The sequence below is a fragment of the Cupressus sempervirens genome, chromosome 9, assembly GCF_028749045.1.
Source record: "Cupressus sempervirens isolate cs-2001-9-10 chromosome 9, ASM2874904v1, whole genome shotgun sequence".
In the NCBI taxonomy this organism is placed as follows: domain Eukaryota; kingdom Viridiplantae; phylum Streptophyta; class Pinopsida; order Cupressales; family Cupressaceae; genus Cupressus; species Cupressus sempervirens.
In genome coordinates, this window is record NC_143126.1 from 660841526 (window position 1) to 660861685 (window position 20160).

Genomic DNA, 20160 nt, shown 5'->3' on the forward strand with positions numbered 1-20160 from the left:
TGATTATTCTTTCATATGTATGTGATAGTTGTTAGACTTATAATTAATTAAATTTAAAAGTAACTCAACGTCTTGGGATCCTTAAGAAATGTAACTTGCAAAGTATGGTTATCGATGATTACATGTTATTGCTTTCGCTACTATGTGTTTGATGTGTATGTTATACATTCTTACTTTAAAAAAAAAATGTTTAGCAAACTTAGTAAAACTTTAGGTTAATTCTTTTGGATCTCTTGGCGGGGCGTTACACCTTATCACTAGGTCTGTAAATAAGAGTTTCAAGACAATTTTTACAAAAACCAAAGGATTTGTCAATATATTTCTCATCCAAAACCTCTAATTTTCTTCAAATGAAAGAGGATTAAATATACTTCACTTCCAAATAGATTGAACTTATTTATCAATCCATTAACATAACAATAAATGCATGAAAACAGGATGTAACATGACTGCAAACAAAAAGATAGTTTTGAATTTACACAAATCATATTTAAAATTTCCTTGAATATTCTTACAAAGTTTAGCCAAATGGTTTTATTCATATGTTGACCCTTTCTTTACTTCTTTAAAAGTCTTAATTCACGAAGCTCCTCTAAGTCCCATTGTAGTTGGGTTACTCATTCCTTCTCTAGCAAGACTGGTTGATTCTAAGTCTCTATGCTTTTATGCCTGTAATTTCATGCTCACCATATAGGCCTGAAATGAGACAAGACCATCTTTAAAAAAAGTAACAGTACCAACATTAGATATTTCTCTTCCTTTGGAGGAATTGGCCTCATTACCATTGCTATCAATATAGAAAATTGGGATCTCATTATATTATTTTTCTCCCTCTTAACTTCAACGAGCCCTATTCATCTTTAGAGATCCCATTTTTCATCACCAAATCTCCATTAAATGATCTCTAGCTTCTCATGGAGTTCCTATATTAGAAGCTTCATACATAGTATCACTTCCATCATCTACAATAGCTGGTGATAATCCAGATGTAACCAATGCACGATTGCCAACTAAAGAAATACTAGAGCCAATGTTGAGATCTAACTCCACAATAATAGCTAATGAGTTTCCATATTTTTTTATCAATGGGTTAATCTATTGAATTATTAGAAAATTTATGAGTCAATAAAAAAAACTCATCAAATCAAGCTCGGTGTTATTCTCAATTATAACAACCATTTAGGCCAACTGTTCATAAACTACATATTGATATTTGGTTCAAACTCAATAGTTTGGATGGTGAATATGATAATGTTTTTATGGTTGTAGAAGAAGAACTCATTTTTAGCATATCCTTGCTCAAAATAGTTTCCACAAAAATTAAGATCCACCAAATATTCTACACCTCAAAATAGAAAACAATCAAATGACGCTAGTTGTGCACACCATGTTTACTTTTGTTCTAATTATCTTCCTACCAAATAATAGTATAGGGCTTTTCTATAAAACAATGCTACTAGCTGCCACATTTCTAAAATGATCAACTGCATGCCACTATCGACTATACTCTTGCATCTATGCTTGGTGCAAGCACTAGTATATAGTACTTAAGATACCATTGACTATCTAAATCATTGTTTTTCAAAGAAGCTATAAGGCATAATTCGAGTGAATTTAAATACTTGAGGCAATTCTTGAGTGCGGATGTTTCAATTCCTTAGTGTCAAAACTTGAATATATTTCATGCTTATCATTTCCTCTAGCAATTCTTACGTAAAACATTATTAAAATAATTGTTCCCTTTGACAACGTCAAAGAGTGTATATATACAATATTTTTGAAGTTTTTTTGTGCTAAATGAACCTTTTGTGATCAAGCCTTGTAAATATCTTGGTTGGTACAACTACAGATTTCTTACTGGCTTTGTACTAGTACCCAAGATTAACATTGATGACATTAGTAGAATTCCAAGTTTTGCTCTTGTATTCCTATTAATTGTACTTGATTGTCGAATATGTTAAAGAAGAAAAAAATGCCAGTTAATTTACAGACTGTAACTGACCTAAATTGCTTGATGTATTTTTTAAATGTTGAGATGCATATACTAAGAATTTTTTGTTGCTGCAGGCCAAGCCACAGTTGACAGACAGGTCAAAACTTCCAACTATTGTGGATCCTGTGATTAAAGAGTTGTTGAACTTGAAATATCTTCAGCAAGTAATTTGCATGCAAAATATTTCTTTTGAAGGGAATTGACATTATTTTTAAAATACATTCAGTTTATACAATTTTACTCATGTTTTGGTGGATAAAAACTTAACGTTCTTCCACATTTCTTGCCCATTTTATTGCATATCTGAAATAAGACATAATCTTGCCATTTTCCAATAGCTAAATGTTTTTAACTATGATTGGAATTTGGCATAAAATGTATTTTTAAGGTTAGATTGTCAGCTAGTTCTGGTTGATCGCCATTTGAAAATTAGAGGTGCTAATCCTTTCATTGAAGATAAAATTTATAATGCACTACATATCATCACACTTACCCAAAAAATTTGAGCCAAAAATTTGATTATCTAGATTGAAAGTCATTGTCCACTTCATAATCTTAGCAAGAAGAATACCATAAGCGCTTGCGAACCAATTATTTATGATGAAGCAAGAAGGAAAGAAAAATGAAAAAATGTGTTGAGTCGAGAGATAGACATTGGAAAGAAATCCATTGATTATAAAAAATATTAAGATCAAGTTTTAAAATAATGTTTTAATTGACAAATGCCATTGTGAACATTAAAATGAATTTTTTCCATTACGTTGGTTGAAAAAAAATACCTTTATAATTGCAATTACTTTTTCCTCACTCCAAAACTTGACAGAACAAAACACCAATGATTCTCATAATTTATAATTATCATCCTCTTATCTGAGCAAGAATTATAAGATATCCATCATTACCTCGGTGATTGTCTTTGTCACAGATAGTACACCCAGGCTTTGGATTCCTTCAATTTTCTTGATTTTTTTACAAGAGAAAGTACCCATCGATGTACTACAGAGCATGAAGCTCAGGGCATATTAAAATAGTTTTCCACAACACACTGACCATAGTCTTATCAAATACTTCATTACTAATTATTATAGGGGCCATATCATCCTCAAAACTTGTTCAGGTCCTCTTCACAATGTCCCCATGAATTGTAACAAACTCCTCACTCACAAGGTTTCCAATTGCATTACGAATCTGAAATTGAACAACATAACTCATAATGTATTCATTTCCCCCAAGAAAATGAAGTTGGAAATAGCTTGAAATTTACCCACAACAAAGAATTACTTACATCATTCAGGCTAACTTCCTTGGATCCCTATTTGTGCATTTCCTCCATCAACTGTGATTGCATTCATTCATATCTGGTTAGGTGCCATACTAACAATTTTCTCAACACTATTTAGGGCAGTATAAAGAATGTTACCTTGGTAATATGGGTTGATGGTCCCCCTGCCTACATCCTTTCCATGATAAGAATCCTCAGTGATGAAATAAGATTGGCTCGTCTCATTCTTTCACTAGTTGAGACTCCTATGTTTATGAGATCCATGTCAATCCCTATAACCATGACACTCAAATGCATTCAGTGGCTTCCAATTAACATAGTTCTTTCAGAGCTGACTGATTTTGTGATGATAATGCATTCAATATACAACTAAATGAATTGACAATCCTCATTGCCAAAGATGCACAATGGTTACCAGTTGAATGATCGGTGGCAGATTGTTGAAGTGCAATTCAAGAAGCTAGAATGATTCTGCCACATCACACCTTTCAACCTGCAGAATTGGAATGTAAGATATATTTTTATTGCCTCAATCTAGCTTTAAAACATTTAGAAATGTAACCCACTTTTGTCTACATAGGATTTTCTTACCCACTCAGAGAATCTAATGCAGGTGAGGGCTTCGCTTATTCATATTAAGCTTTCAATTTGGCATGGAGTCATTGTGATAACCTATACAATTCATTTAGGAGAACAAGTTAACATAACATGAGAATTGCCCTGCATCTAGATGCATTCTTCAGTAGAAGTATGAGATATACTATTACTTTTTTCACGTGTGTAACTTGTAAGCATACTATACAGAAATTGAATTTGAGAATATATTGAGCTAACCTTCTTGCTACTACCAGGGAAGTTTCCCTTCCTATGCATTTCAACATAACCATGAATCAGATCTTCTACTGCCTCATCAGATATCTTAGGATGTATATGTTGTCTTGCATAAGTGATATACGAAGTGAGAGTTGGGAGGTCGAATGCATCCAGCGTTTGGTCCTAGAATCATAATGTAGTTCACATCAAAAATATCACGTCATTGGACCCCCCATTAATTACTACATAGTATTGACCAAATTAGAACTTACCTCTGGCTTGTCATAATGTAATGCAACAAGATGCCTTGCAAGGCGCATGTTCGTTTGTTCATCAGCTTTATCAAGCACTAGGTAGATCAAATCAAACCTGCAGGCATTTTTTGTGATTCTTTTATACTTGAGTGACAACAAATAAATTCTCCAGTTTGAATTCTAAAACCAAACATAGTCCACCTGGAAAGCAATGTTGGAGGAAGTTGGATATTGTCAATCACTAACAATCTAGGGTTGTAGCGTGAACCACTAGGATTGGCACAAGCTATAACATATGTTCTTGCATTCAGAGATGCTATAATCCCAGCCTATGCAATTGACACTGTTTGTTGTTCCATCACCTACTTCAAAGGAATGACCAGACATTGATATACAAGCCAACCAACAACATAGATTATGAAGTCAAGAAACCAGTAAAAGTACATAATTCGAAGAGCTCAAAGAAAAATCACACCACATGTAACATGCTATGAGCATTGTCTGACATCTTGTCAAACTCGTCTATGCAGCAAACACCCCTATCACTCATTACCAATGCTCCACTTTCTAGAACCTGTTGAGTTCAAAGAAATAAGCAGTTTATATAGAATAAAGTGGTAGGTAGCAGTAGGGGAGCAGGCAGCCCAAAGAGCTCAATGAACAACAAATTGAGTTAATAACTTACTGTTTCACTAGTTTTAGGAACCTTTGATACATAAGCAGTCAAACCAACCGCAGAGCTTCCACGACCACTTGTATAAATGCCTCGAGGAGCCAACTTATGCACATACTAAAGTAGTTGAGACTTACTCGTACCTAGATCCCCAACAAACAGGATGTTGATATCACCACAAAAAGTAGTGCCTGAAGCTAGTTTTACTGCAATTCCCCTGAAAAGCTGTTTAAGAAGCATAATGATTAACATATGGTTCAAAGAACATGCAACAAATTACCAATTAATCGAACATGAATGCAAAGAAAGATACCTGGCACAAGAGCCCTTTCTTTACATCTTCTAGCTCCCAAATTCTTGGAGCTAAGGACCTAGTTAGCCTCTCATGGATATCGGGCATGCGAGATAGTTCTTTCAACTTCTCAATTTGGAAATTGGCAGTCAAAATTCAATTTCAGAGCTTGCAAAATTCATGTTATATAAAAAAGGTAAAAAGTATGAGTTTATACCTTAGCTTCATAATCAGCTGGTGACATATCACCCTCTTGAAAAGAGGAAAAACTATCACTATTGGTATCATGTTCCATTGGATCTTCGGCTCGCAATCTTGTCTTGTTTTCCTTTTTCAGATGAAGGCAATCGATGTAGGTCTGCACCAGCAAATGATTTACAAATTAGAATTAGAAATCATATAATACAACATTAAGGTCTTCATTTCCAACTTAAATGGACTAAGATAGGCTTGAGAGCTTTGCTTTAAATAGAGATTTCACAATCCTTTGGTTTGGTCCCACTCCAACTATCATAGCTCTGAAAATCCCAGTAAACTATAAAAAAAAACCAATGTCAACCTTCAAATGCTAACACCTGGCAATAAAAACGAGTGTAGAATTCATATATCATGTAATGTTAGACACACCTCGATTCGATCACCAGGTTTGGCCACATCAACAAGTTTTTCATGCATCATCAAGCTAATAGTGTGCAGGATTTCCCCCTCTAGAATGGCATCAGGCGTTTCTTGTAGCCTTACAATTTGCTTATCAACAAACCTAACCACAAAGTAAAAGGATATAGTTGTCTTTAGAGTCTTGAAAATGCAGCTTCAAATCATGCATAAACTAAAATCAACAAGTTCCTACCTGCATTTGTTATGCATCAATGTCAAAGAATTCATAGCAGCACATTCTGGCCTTGCACAAGGTGTAGGTTCATCAATATGACCTGAGCATTTGAAGCATAAAATAGGATGTGAATACAAATCCAGCAAAAACACTTTTAGACAGCAAGTACCATTGTACGTAGTGAAGCAAAGATATGAGATTTTTTTTTAAAACATGAAATACATTTGACAAAATTCGGTAGAAGATTCTCATGGAATATGAGAATAAAATTTGGTGTGAAAGTTCTCATACAGGGATTTTTTTCACACTAAAAAAATGTGCTCTCTCATATATAGCTTTCATCAAGAAAACATCTCAATGTGAGAAGAACATCATGTACGATGTCCTATTAGTTCCAATTAAGGTTACAGAGAGCAGATCAACAGTGGTTGTGTCACAATAAGGAGTAAGATCTTATTTGCAAAATCCTGGAATCTAAAAGAATCTGAGATCACTTTCATAAGCATGAATCTGTTTAAAGCCGTAGATTCTCTGCCACAGTTTATGCAAAATAGAATTGAGAAACAAACATAACATACAATGAAGACACAATTAACTGTTATATTAAGAGTTCAATTGCAATCCAACGAATTACCTCTATCAACAAGTACTGGTGCTGGAGCATATCCACAAACAAGGCACCTAAAGAATGCTTCTTTGATTTCTGGTATAATTGAGCTACACCGAGTTATCATTCCTTTGACAGAAACCATCTTCTCAATATCTAGATTTCAAAGACAACAAAACCCCCTTATTAGATTTTTCAAATGGCATTGAACAATGAAGACGTAACTTTAAAAAGCATTGCCTTCCTGATGGATTTAGATCTTGCATGTTAACTGTATCTCTAAGATTGAATATTCTTGCCTAAATGCAATGACAGTTATATGTAAGTCTGAGGCATATTTATGTGCATAAATAAAGAAAATCTAAAACAACAAAGTCATTAAATGAAAACATACTAACTGACAAAACATATTTTTCCAAAAATACAATTCAATCACCTGTATGTGCTTCTCCCACAAAGACTTGAGGTGAACAACTACATCCATCAATACAATGTCAAAAATGGTGAGAACTTCAGGAGGATATCTGACTATCTTTCCATAAAGGTCTTCATCATATTCGAAGATTTTCATTGCATCAATATTCAGTGAATCACCTTCGACTTCCATTGTCTAAATGAGAAATCAACTAAATGAAGTGAATACAAAAGAAAATGTGCTCAACCAATAATTTGAAATGAGACTAGATGGTAACCATAAGAAGCCAACAAGGACAAATTTGAACCTATTCCAAGAGCCTCATGTATTTCCCCTCAAGGTCTGAAGGATCATCCCTAAAATTCCTCAGAAAGCATTGAACTGCTTGATTGACATCTTGAACACTTATGTTTGTGCCCCAAACAAGCATAGGGGGGGTTGCCATCAAGGTCACCCTCAGAAGACTGGGGCATCTAATTATAACAACCAAAAGAGGTAATTAATGTGTGTTTCAACAAAACGTATTATACAAATTGAAAAGAAACGATTGACTTAATTGATAGGCATTTCTCTATCCAAAAGGTTTCTTGGTACAAGGCAATATCTTCAAAATAGGTTTCTTTAATGTAGAAGGCACCAAAAGTTGGTACATAGGCATCTACTATGTCGATTCCCTAAGGAGGCAGTTGCTTGGACAGTCAATGTGGACCACCCATTGAGGTTTGTAGAATAGAAGGGTTGTCTAGTATGACCCATTTGACAGGACCCTTATGACCCATTTGACAGGACCCTAGGAATCTCCATGGTTGAACTGACCCAGAATCTGGGTGTGCAGGCTAACATACCATTAATATAGTTTTTAATGCTTCTCACTAGCAATAAAGCATGTTTTATTAGCCCATTATTTAGCTGGTTCACCTTTATTACTTCAAACAATCTAATCCAATGTTTATAACAGTAGAGTTCTATTTATTAGAATATGATACATATTCTATTTTGGTATGTCTAGGTTACATACTCCATATTCTTAATATATGGTTCAATTTCTTTTTGTACTAGTCTAGTTTTAATTGCTTTAAAAAAATTTAAATGACTATTGTTTGGAATTATAAAGTATAGATTAACCCAGACTCTGCCAAAAGCCATAAAGCATGAGGAATGGAAACTTTACACATCTGAAATTCATGATGTGAATGACAATCTTCATCCATATAATGCTATTTTAAAATTTAGGACTTTGTCTTGTTATGCGTTGTGATATATAATTAATATTTGTCGAAATTGCAGGACAGAGACTTTTGTTTGATAAAAGTGCAAATGATGATCATGAAAGAAGCATATTGACAAGGCTGAAGCAATAGTGTGGTGGTTAGTTTACTTCTAAAATGGAGGGAATGGTATGTTGCATCATACATAAATAAAAAACTCACTTTGATTCTTATCAATGAAGTTAATCTAATTGTAAATTGTGTAAAAATCTATGTGCTTGTATGTAGGTCACAGATTTAACATTAGCAAAGGAGAACCAAGGGCATTTTGATGATTATCTTAATGAAAATTCTTAAGCACATCCTGACATAGACTTGACTATGACAGTTTGGACAACTGGGTTTTGGCTGAGTTACAAATCATTTGATCTTAACCTGCCAGCCAAAATGGTATGCCCATTTTGTATACAGTATACCTTTTAAATTTGCCAATTTCTGAAGCAAGTTAACATTTTGACCTTTGCTACTTAATGCAGGTAAGATGCGTAGAGGTATTCAAGCAGTTCTATCAGACAAAGACAAAGCATAGAAAGCTTACATGGATATAATCTCTGGGTGCTTGTAATATTAATGGGAAGTTTTACCCTAAGCCTATGGAACTTGTTGTTACTACTTACCAGGTAATTGCCTTTTTGGTTGATTACTGGCTGACAATTAGATTCCTTGATTCATATAAAATGGCATTATAGGTCATTTTATACTGATCATTATTGGGAATTTTTTCTTCCAGTTTTTGGTTAAGAATTAGTTAGGTAGGATAAGTTAAAGCAATGGTTAATGTCATTAATTGTTAATGACCATACATTGATAAATTGATTCATTTTCTACTTATGTTATCTGTTTAAAGGAAAACTAAAATTGATGTGTTATAGAAACCATAAATATGCAAAGTGAATACATCACATTTATCAGTGCCAGTTTCCTTGATATATCTGGAATTCACTTCTTTTTCCTTGTGTAACTTACTCTGTGGTTATGATACGCAGGCATCAACATTCTTGCTATTCAATGCATCTAAAAGGCTAAGTTACTCAGAAGTGAAGACTCAATTGAATTTTACTGATGAAGATATTGTCAGATTGCTACATTCTCTTTCATGTGTGAAACATAAAATTCTCAATAAAGAGCCAAATACAAAAACTATGGCACAAACAGATGTCTTCGAAGTCAATTCAAAATTCACTAATAAGATGAGGAGAATCAAGGTATGAACTTTGATATAACAAATTGTATACTATTTTGCCTGTTGTTTTTAACAAAAATTAATGCATGTGGAGATCACATGGGAATTGGTTTCTACCTAATTGCAGATTCCACTCCCACCAGTGGATGAGAAAAAAAAGGTGATTGAGGATGTGGATAAAGATAGACATTATGCAATTCTAATCAATAAATTATGAGTTAGCTGAAGATCAATGCTAATATGTTTTCTCATGAATCTTTTTCCAGGGTGTTGCTACTCTAACTCCTAGACTGATTTAACTTCATTTTAAAGTACTGGCTCTAAATTTGTATTGATTAGACGTCATTTTAGAGTAGTAAAGTTGTAATATGGATAATATGGTAACAAAAGGTGATCAATGCTAATGGTAGTCACCTGGTGTTAAATAAATCAGGAACATCTTAGAGGAGACTTGGAATATTGTATTGGCTATGTCATTTGTGGTTCTTCTAATAACAAAAGTACTTCGTCCCAAACAAATAGGTGTTGAAGCTCCGCTTCTTGTCCTTCAAATGATCAGAGATTTTAATATGGATGATATAGTAATCAAAGTTGATTGAATGGTATTTACCTTGCATTTAAAAAACTGGGAATATTCGAATAGGAAAATCTGGAGCATCATGAAGGAGGCTTGATCACATCCTGGATATCATTTTGAAATTTACCATACAACATTGTTTAAGAGCATCACTATGTTTGTTCATCAGTCACCCACTGTTCTTTTCTCTGTTCACTCTTTATAGGAAATGAATTTGTGAATAGAGGGACATTTTTTGCTATGTGAATACTAACAATGATGATGCTCAAACACATAACGTTGTTCAGAATTTGCAAGTGCCTGGTTGTTGTATCAAGACTAAGGAAATTGTGACGAATTTGGGTTTGGAGCCTCAAGAGGAGGGCATTAATCAAGCTCCTCTCTGGCTCCATCTATAGCAGATGTGGAAACTTGACTAAGTGTCAAAAAACTCCACTTGTTCAGACCTAAAAAATGATTATGTTGGTAAGGATAGTGAGGATAGTGCCATGAAGCAACAATGGTTATGAAGGTGTGAAAAGGTCACACTGGTATCGAAGCAAAATTTCAATCAAAGAATAAAAAGTTAAAACTTAGCATCTACTGGATGTATAATCCAATGCTTTTATTATGTCGAGGAATGTTGTGTCACTGTTCACCCTATTGTAAGCAGGTGCACACGAGGATGAAATGAAAAGTAAGTTCCACCCTCAAAAAATGATTATGCTGGTAAGGATAGTGAGGACAGTGCCATGGACATTTATATGCAGCCTGAAAATGGTGTTATTGAAGGTTGGTTTTGCAAACATTTAACTTGAGGAACACAAACAAGGTTTAGAGCTTAATGTGCTTGTTTTATTAGCTCCAATGAAAATGGTTCTAATGATATTTTTGGTATTCATGTTCCCTCTTCATGAGAATGAGCTCACTTTGATGCTTGTTTATGATAACACATTACAAATGATTAAAGGAAATGACTATGCAATGAATCAAAACATGTACAGCTAAATGATATGGCAAAATATGAGTTTATTGTTTACTGCTAAGACTGAAAAGAGAGATTATAGACCTATTATCAGTCACAAATCAAACTGTAACAATTCAATCCATAGGTTTTAATGCCATATAATCAACATGTATCACATCCAAATGTTAGCTAGCTATTGTAGGCTTCTGTAGACCACTTTGGGACTAGTAAATGACCACTTTAAGGTATGATATGAAGTATGATCTACAGCACAAAGAATGATATTATCCTACATGGGTTTGATATGCAATTTCCAGCCATCATATTCAGTGCCATGAATCTAATATGCACTTTCAGTTACTATATCCCTTCAAATATGGTAAGTTTGAATGACACCAAATTTTTCTTTGCTTCAAGAGACTTGGAGGGGTGACTTGGTGAGCTGACTCGGCGAGCTGACATGGTGAGTAGACTTGGTGAGCGAACTTAAAGAGTCAACTTGGTGAGGCAACTTGGTGAGCATACTTGAACAGTTGACTCAGTGAGTCGACTTTGGGAATAGACCTAGCAAGCCGACATTGTCAACAGCCTTAAAGAGGTGACTTGGTGGGGCAGATTGGTGAGCTTACGTAGAGAGCCCCACTTGGTGAGACGACGTGGAGAGCTAACTTGGTGAGCAGACTTAAGGAGTCAACTCGTTGAGGCGACTCAGCGAGGTGACTTGATGAGCGAACTCAGAATCAACTTGGCGAGCGTATACTTGAATAATCAACTTGTTAACATGACTTGGTGGGGTGACTTGGCGAGCCCACATGGCGAGCATACTTGAACAGTCAACTTGGTGAGCTGAACAAGTGAGCTGACATGGTGAGTGGGCTTAGAGAAGCAACTCAATGGAGCAACTTGGCAAGCACACATAACGAGCCAACTTGCCGAGGCAAGGTGGTAAAACCACTGGGTGAGCTGACTTGGTGAGCAAACATAAAGAGTCAACTTGGTGAGCGTACTTGAATTGTCGACTTGGCGAGCTAACTAGGGGAGTCAGCTTGGAGAGCTGACATGGCGAGTTGACTTAAAGTGGTGAGTTGGTGGGGCAAGTGGGGGTGATTTAGTGAGTTGACCTGGAGAGTTGGCTTAGGGGGTGGAATTGGTGAGTGAACTTAGAGAGTCGACTTGGTGAGCGTACTTCAACTGTCAGCTTGGCGAGCTGACTTGGGGAGCCAGCTTGATGATCTAACATGGTGAGTGGGCTTAAAGTGGCAACTTGGTGGGGCAAGTTGGTGAGCAAGCTCGATGAGCGGACCTAAAGATTGACCTTGATGAGGCACTTTTGTGGGGTGACTTGATGACTGAGCTCAAAGAGTCAACTTGACGAGCATACTTGAATAGTCAACTTAGTGGGGCAAGTTGGCGAGCCAACTTAGTGAGTCCAATCAATCAAGAGGAAACAGTCGAGAGCTTAGAGTGACACAATTTTCAGATGATCATATGAAATGAAATGGGCGTGTGAGTAGAAAGAAACTAGAAAGACATTGTGTGCAGATGAAGGCATGAAATGGATGGTTTTGGAGCACTCAGCACAGACACTCAACATTTAGTTTATATCATCATTTGAGATCAAATGGGTGTATGGGATCATATGCATAGTGAATAATAAAGGAGGGAATTGAACCCTCCTTGAGGCTCACAATTGTTGAGGTCCACTTCAGCAATGGCCCTTCCTGTGAAATAGTCGAATAAGACCTTTCTAATGAGACAATGTGTTATGAGCTCTTCATCAGTGGGATGGAACGTGAATCCAGGAGGCAGTTGTGCATCACCCATATCATGGGTGATGCACAACTGCCTCCTGGATTCACGTTCCATCCCTTTGATGAAGAGCTCATAACACATTGTCTCATTAGAAAGGTCTTATATGAAAATTTCACAGAAAGGGCCATTACTGAAGTGGACCTCAATAACTGTGAGCCGCAAATTTTTTTTGACTAAGCATTGGTCAAAATTTTGACCAATGCCATGTAGTTTTCTACCAAGCATTGGTCAAAATTTTGACCAATGCCTTGTAGTTTACTACCAAGAATTGGTCAAAATTTTGACCAATGAACTGGTGATTTCCACCAAGCATTGGTCAAAAGTTTGACCAATGAATGGCAAAAAAATGCCCTAACAATCCCAACATTTTTCGATCACCATATTGGTTGAAAATTCGACCAACCTACTCATTGGTTGAATTTTTGACCAACAAATTTTTGACCAGTACCCTGCACTTTTCCACCAAGCATTGGTTGAAATTTCGACCAATGCCCTGCAGATTTCTACCAAGCATTGGTTGAAAGTTCAACCAATGAATGGCAGAAAATGTGGTCACAATTTCAACTTTTGTCGACCAACGTATTGGTCGAATTTTCAACCAAAATTTTTTTGACCAATGTGTTGGTCGAATTTGGTCGAACTTTGGTTGGAAACTGGGTCAAAATTTCGACCAATAAAGGTCAAAAAATGAGCCCAAATGTACTAGTGCCACTTCCCTAAATTGCCAAAATGAGCATGCCCTATCGTAGTATCTCAATGGTAAAAGAGGGGAGATAATTCTTGAGTCCAAATCCTAACTTTAAGCCAATTGTCCTAAAAAGTAGGACAAATATCTGAGTTTTACGCTTCCAATTTGTCAAGTGACGTGAATTCATGATTTTGAACCTTTGAGTTTGATAGTATTCTATACTTTATAATGAATTTTTGTATTTAGTTTTGTGTGTCTGTGGTGATTTTTAGTGATAATTAAATCATATTAAAAGAGCATTTAATGATTTAATTTAATAACAAAATTATAAAGAAAAATTAATATTTAATTACATTTAATTAATAGAGAAATTAATTAATTAAAAGAATTAAATTTTAGAAGATTTAATTAAAGTTCTAATTTGGCATAATTATATTTATGTAATTTAACAATAATTTATTTAAGAGTTTCATTTTTATAATAAACTCTAAATAGTATTATTAGTTGAATTAATAAATATTTTATTTAAAACATTTTGTGATTTAATAAGAGAAAGAAAAAATTAATTTAATAAAGTTTATTTTAATTAAATTGCAAAAATTTGGACATGAAATTAAAATATAATAAAAAAATAAAGAAAAAGTTCTCACGTGATTGAAAAACCGAAGCCCTAATTGGAGAAAGCTCTTTATTAAGAAATTAGAGCTAATTTCTCCACAAATAGATTTGGAGGAGCAAATTTTCGAGAAGATGGTTTTCAAAAGAAAGGGAATTTGTTTGTGAGCTTCGTGCATTCATTGATCTAGGTAGGATCTTGTGGATTTTTAAACAACAGTTTCTTTCTTTGAAATATTTGTCTTCTCCGTGTCTAAAAGGAATTGTTTTCAAAATTTAATCAGGTTGAAACCCTTATTTGTGAATTTAATTGTTCTTTGTTTACAAAACATCTGTAAATGAATTGAAAATTAGAAACCCTTCTTTTGTAAGTTTAGAGATTCGTATTTTGATTCGGATAGGGTTTGGAAAAGAAATAAAAAATATTATATACACAATTTTGATTAATTGCTTGTATTTCTCTTACTGGATCTATTATGTGTGTGTATATATATAAAATATAATATAATATAATATAATTACCACAGTAATTAAAAATTACTGTGATAATTATACTATCATATAAAAAAGGATGGTGAGATTTTTGTTTTAATTAATTAATTTTATATATATATATATATATATATATATATATATATATATATATATATATATATATATATATATATATATATATATATATATATAAAATAGTGGGCGGGGCCACCAAACCCCCACCCACCCTCTACAATGACAGCATGACAACTGATGTTGCTGCCATAGCAACAGGTATTGTTGTAAGGCAGTAGTTGTTGATGTAGTAGCAGTGGCACTGTTGTGACAGTGCCTTATAGTTGACCGGCCTTAAATGTTTTGTTATATTATTAGTAATAGTAATTATGATTATTAATAAGTTAATATAATTTATTAATGGTTAATAATTATTATTTTAATAGTTAAATAGAATTCTAAAAATATTTATTCAAAACATATTTAGTTAATAAATTTCAAGTTTTTGGAAAATGGATTTTAGTTTTTAAATCAACCGAGTATTATTGAATTATTTATTTTAAATCTAATGTTGATTTAATTAAATAATCTTTGATTTGTAAATAGGGAAAATTGTAAACTTTAGTAAATGGACTTTAAGGGATACATTTTTTAATGAAGTATGAAAACTTCAAAACTAGTTGTTTAAATCAAGATCGTATGTTTTCAAAAAGTCAAACAAAATTATGAAACTACATTTCTATGTTGTATGTTTTCTTTTGTGTTGGGTTTGGGGTTGACTTAGAGTGTTGACCAATTTTGGATGCCTACTAGAGGCCGGGAGTTACTATTTTGGTGATGTCATGATTTTTCTATGTGAACTTGAGTTTGGATCAATCCTTATATGGTGATTGTATTGGTGAAATCTATGAGTTTTCAATTTATTATCTTTTGGTGCTTTCTAGTTGCTTGTTTAAGAACTAATGTGTGTTATTATGATCTTATGAGACCTTTTGCTATTTTGAGCTTAGGATAGGTGATCTTTATGTCTTGTTGGGAAGTGACTTACAATGGAGGCCAAAGCCCTAAAGAGGCTACTTGAGTGACCCATTGTAGGTTATTTTAATAAGTGATAACATTTCATTAAATGAGAGTAAAATGAATTAATAAGAGTCAGTGTTTCCCTCACCCATGCCTTGAGTGCAAGTACAGGCTAGGATGGGAGTAGAGAGGATGCTTGGTTGCGACCTTGCTTCATTGATATGCCTTGTTTGTATGAAAGGATATTGATGTGGCATAGAGACACTAGGGGGTCAGAGTCCAGAGAGGCTACCAGGATAACCTTAGAGTTGGCTCATGCAATGATGCTTGCCCAATTACATTGTAGATTCCCTACATGTCATTATTGCCTCTAGATTTAGATGTCATTTGTGTCTTGGTACCTTTGAGATAGATTGATTTCAGGTTTTCCTTGACCTAGATGTTGGTTATGACATTTAGGATTGTTATCATGTTTGGTTATGACTTTTAACAATTAAAAATTATTGTGATAATTATACTATCATATAAAAAAAAGGATGACAAGATTTTTGTTTCAATTGTTTTTATTTTAAAAATAAATAAATAAATAAAATAGTGGGCGGGACCACCAAACCCCCACCCACCCCAACTTGCATGGTGGCTACACAAAAATTGATGATGCTGCCATAACAGCAAGTACTGCCGTAAGGCAGTACACTACTGCTACAATGGCACTACGGAGATTGACAGGCCTTAAACGTTTTGTTAAAAATAATTTGCGATAGTTTGTTTTATATATTTTATATTTATTAAATTTTTAATTTAATACAACTTTTTAAATTTAAAATTAAATTAGTTAAAGTAAAAGTTATTAGTAATATTAAATATTATATTATTAGTAATAGTAATTGTGATTATTAATAAGTTAGTATAATTTATTAATGGTTAATAATTATTATTTTAATAATTAATTTAATTCTTCTTTTTTTAATCAGTAAGAGGTCGAAGCCAAGATTAATTATTATGTATTATTATTAATTATTATTTTATTAAACACAGGTAGATTCGAAGCCAAGACCTCTTTGATTAGAGGCTCACAATTTATTAGTTGTGTTGTAGGCTCTTGCCTTTAATTCTAAAAATATTTATTCAAAACATATTTAGTTAATAAATTTTAAGTTTTTGGAAAATAGATTTTAGTTTTTAAATCAATCAGATATTATTGAATTATTTATTTTAAATCTAGTGTTGATTTAATTAAATAATCTTCGATCTGTAAATAGGAAAAATTGTACACTTTTGTAAATAGACTTTTAGGGATACATTTTAAAATGAAGTACACAAACTTGAACCCTAGTTGTTAAATCAAGATAGTATGTTTTCAAGAAGCCAAACAAAATTATGAAACTACACTGCTATGTTGTATGTTTTCTTTTGTGTTGAGTTTGGGGTTGACTTAGAGTGTTAACCAGTTTTGGATGTCTACTAGAAGCTGAGAGTTACTATTTTGGTGATGTCATGGCTTTTTTATGTGAACTTGAGTTTGGATCAATCCTTATATAGTGATTGTATTGGTGAAATCTATGAGTTTTCAATCTATTGTCTTTTGGTGCTTTCGAGTTGCTTCTTTAAGAATTGATGTATGTTATGATCTTATGAGACCTTCTGCTATTTTGAGCTTAGGATAGGTTATCTTTATGTCTTGTTGGGAGGTGGCTTATAGTGGAGGTCGAAGCCCTAAAGAGGCTGCATGGGTAACCCATTGTAGGTTATTTTAATAAGTGATAACATTTCATTAAATGAGAGTAGAATGAATTAATAAGAGTCGGTGTTTCTCTCACCCATGCCTTGAGTGCAAGTACAGGCTAGGATGGGAGTAGAGAGGATGCTTGGTTGCGACCTTACTTCATTGGTATGCCTTGTTTGTATGAAAGGATACTTATGCAACATAGAGACACTAGGGGGCCAGAGTCCAGAGAAGCTACCAGGGTAACCTTAGAGTTTGCTCATGCGATGACACTTGCCTACTTATGTTGTAGGTTCCCTACGTTTCATTGTTGCCTTTAGGTTTAGATGTCATTTGTGTCTTGGTACCTTTGAGATAGATTGCTTTCAGGTTTTCCTTGACCTAGATGTTGGTTATGACTTTTAGGATTGTTATCATGTTTGGTTATGACTTTTAACAATTAAAAATTACTCTGATAATTATACTATCATATACAAAAAAGAATGGAAAGATTTTTATTTTTATTGTTTTTATTTTAAAAAAAGATTGAAAAAATAAATATATTAAATAGTGGGCGAGGCCACCAAACCCCCACCCACCTTCATTTTGCACGGTGACTGCACAATAACTAATGTTGCTACCATAGCAGTAGGTACTATTGGAAGGCAGTGCATTGCTGTTGGTGCCTTAGAACGCACTGAAATTATCTAGAAGCAAAGAAAACAATGGCATGACTCCCACATTAGCAATAAACAATTTCAAATTGGTGACTGAGCACTACTATGTGATTCCAGATTTAAAGATATGCCAGGCAAGCTACAAACAAGATGGCTAGGACTATATGAAATTAATCATGTCTTTGAAAATGGAGCTGTCCAATTAACTACCATTGATCCAGTGCCTTTTCAATTATTAGTCAATGGTCACAGACTCAATTTATATAAATGGCCCCAAACAAAAGAGGGCTTCTTGCAGCAGTTTCAACGACCAAATTCAAATACAAACCAGGTAACTCTTCCTGCAGTCGAAGGTGTTAACCTTTTACCTACAGTTCTTCAACACTAATTTCTTTGTGCATGCCCATAATAAAAACTTTATGCCCACATAAAGTTCCAAACTTCTCCATTCACTTTCTTATTTCTTCTTTATCCACCTCATCTCATTTCTTTACCTTCCACCCACCCACCTTCCACATCATCATTTTCTAATGTTTTCCATAAACACTGCAAGTTTGTTGATGGATGATGTCACTACTAATGTAACTTCTGCCACCTTTTGGTATGTGCGACGATCAATTAATATGTATAAGATTTTCAAATTATTATTCATTTATAGTACGTAGATTTCGTTGCTTATATCTAATACTACATTCTTTATATTATGGCGGCATTATGCTAGTTCCATACCCCGTACTAAGTTTGACAAGTGTGGACACTTGTGCATATTTTGTAGGGGTAGAGAAGGTTACTAAAACCCAATAACATTCCTATTTATTTGTAAAGATTTTTTTCCAAATCTTCTTATTTCCTTTATTGATGGAATTCAATTGTCATAAGTACGCAAGTGTCTAGGTGTCGTACCCCTTATTCTTGAATGATTTCTTATTGTCAGGATGTGATGTGACCTGTATTTAAATTCCAAGTGATATGAATCCCATTTTCAGACGATTTTAACACACATCCACGATTTACTCTCATTAAATCCATATTATTGCTTATAACGAATTGTTATGACATTAATTACCTGACAAATGAAATTTGAAAATGGGTCTGTAAAACAACAACAAAAGAAGCCTAAATTCACAAGGGGGAAATAGTGCAACCAGTGTAGACAATGAGAGTATTAAGCAGAACTGGGTGGACAATTGCAATGACGAGAGCCAGTGGAGCATACCATGTTTCTCTCAGATGTAGAGGCAGTGAGGAGATTTAATACATGTGGTTGGTTAGGGTATTTCTTAAGTTTAACTGCATTTGATGAAGAAGCAACCACAGAATTCACAAGGACATTTGATGAAGGAGAAACTTTTGTATGGGGTTTAACAGTGGTTGCTACAGAAAAGCGAATAGCAGAAGTAACTAAGTTAACGGCAATAGGAGAATATTATCCTAATATGCATGATGCAAGATCAGCTAGGACTTAGTTTGTCATACCAACTGATCCTCAGTTGGATATTACCAAGCAAGGTTGCAAAAGAATGTCTCTTCTACTACCATACAATGAGCTGGCCATGCACATTGTTAGGTACCTCACATGTGAAGGAAGATTTTCATATTTACATGCACATCATTTTAAATTGCTCAGTTTTATAAGGCATAATCATCTAGTAAATGTTCCCAATTTCTTGTACAATATGTTATGTATTAATGCTGAAGAAATTCAAAAGGGAAAGGACAACTTTGTCACCCATCATGCTCTAATTAAATTACTTGTAGAAAGATCACTTAGGGATGTTTCTCCCATGTCATGGGCATAATTTGACCAAGCTAAAACCCTACAACCCCAGGTTGCCCTTAATGAACAACCCAATGAGGAGAATGTAGTTCCCACTAATGAACCTACTGAGAAAAGCACTCAAGATGCTGAAGCCGAAAATGTGCAAGGCAATGTATAAGAAAATGTGCAAGAAATTGTGCCTTTACCTGTTCAAGAAACTCAGAAACCTACCTCTAGCAGAGCAAAGAGAAAACATAAAC

The 20160-nt window shown here is 34.2% G+C and overlaps 1 pseudogene; it reads right to left on the reverse strand.

The window, feature by feature from the left end:
* Positions 1–3106: 3106 nt before the first annotated feature.
* Positions 3107–7634, reverse strand: LOC149540482 (DNA replication licensing factor MCM4-like; annotated as a pseudogene).
* Positions 7635–20160: the final 12526 nt, after the last annotated feature.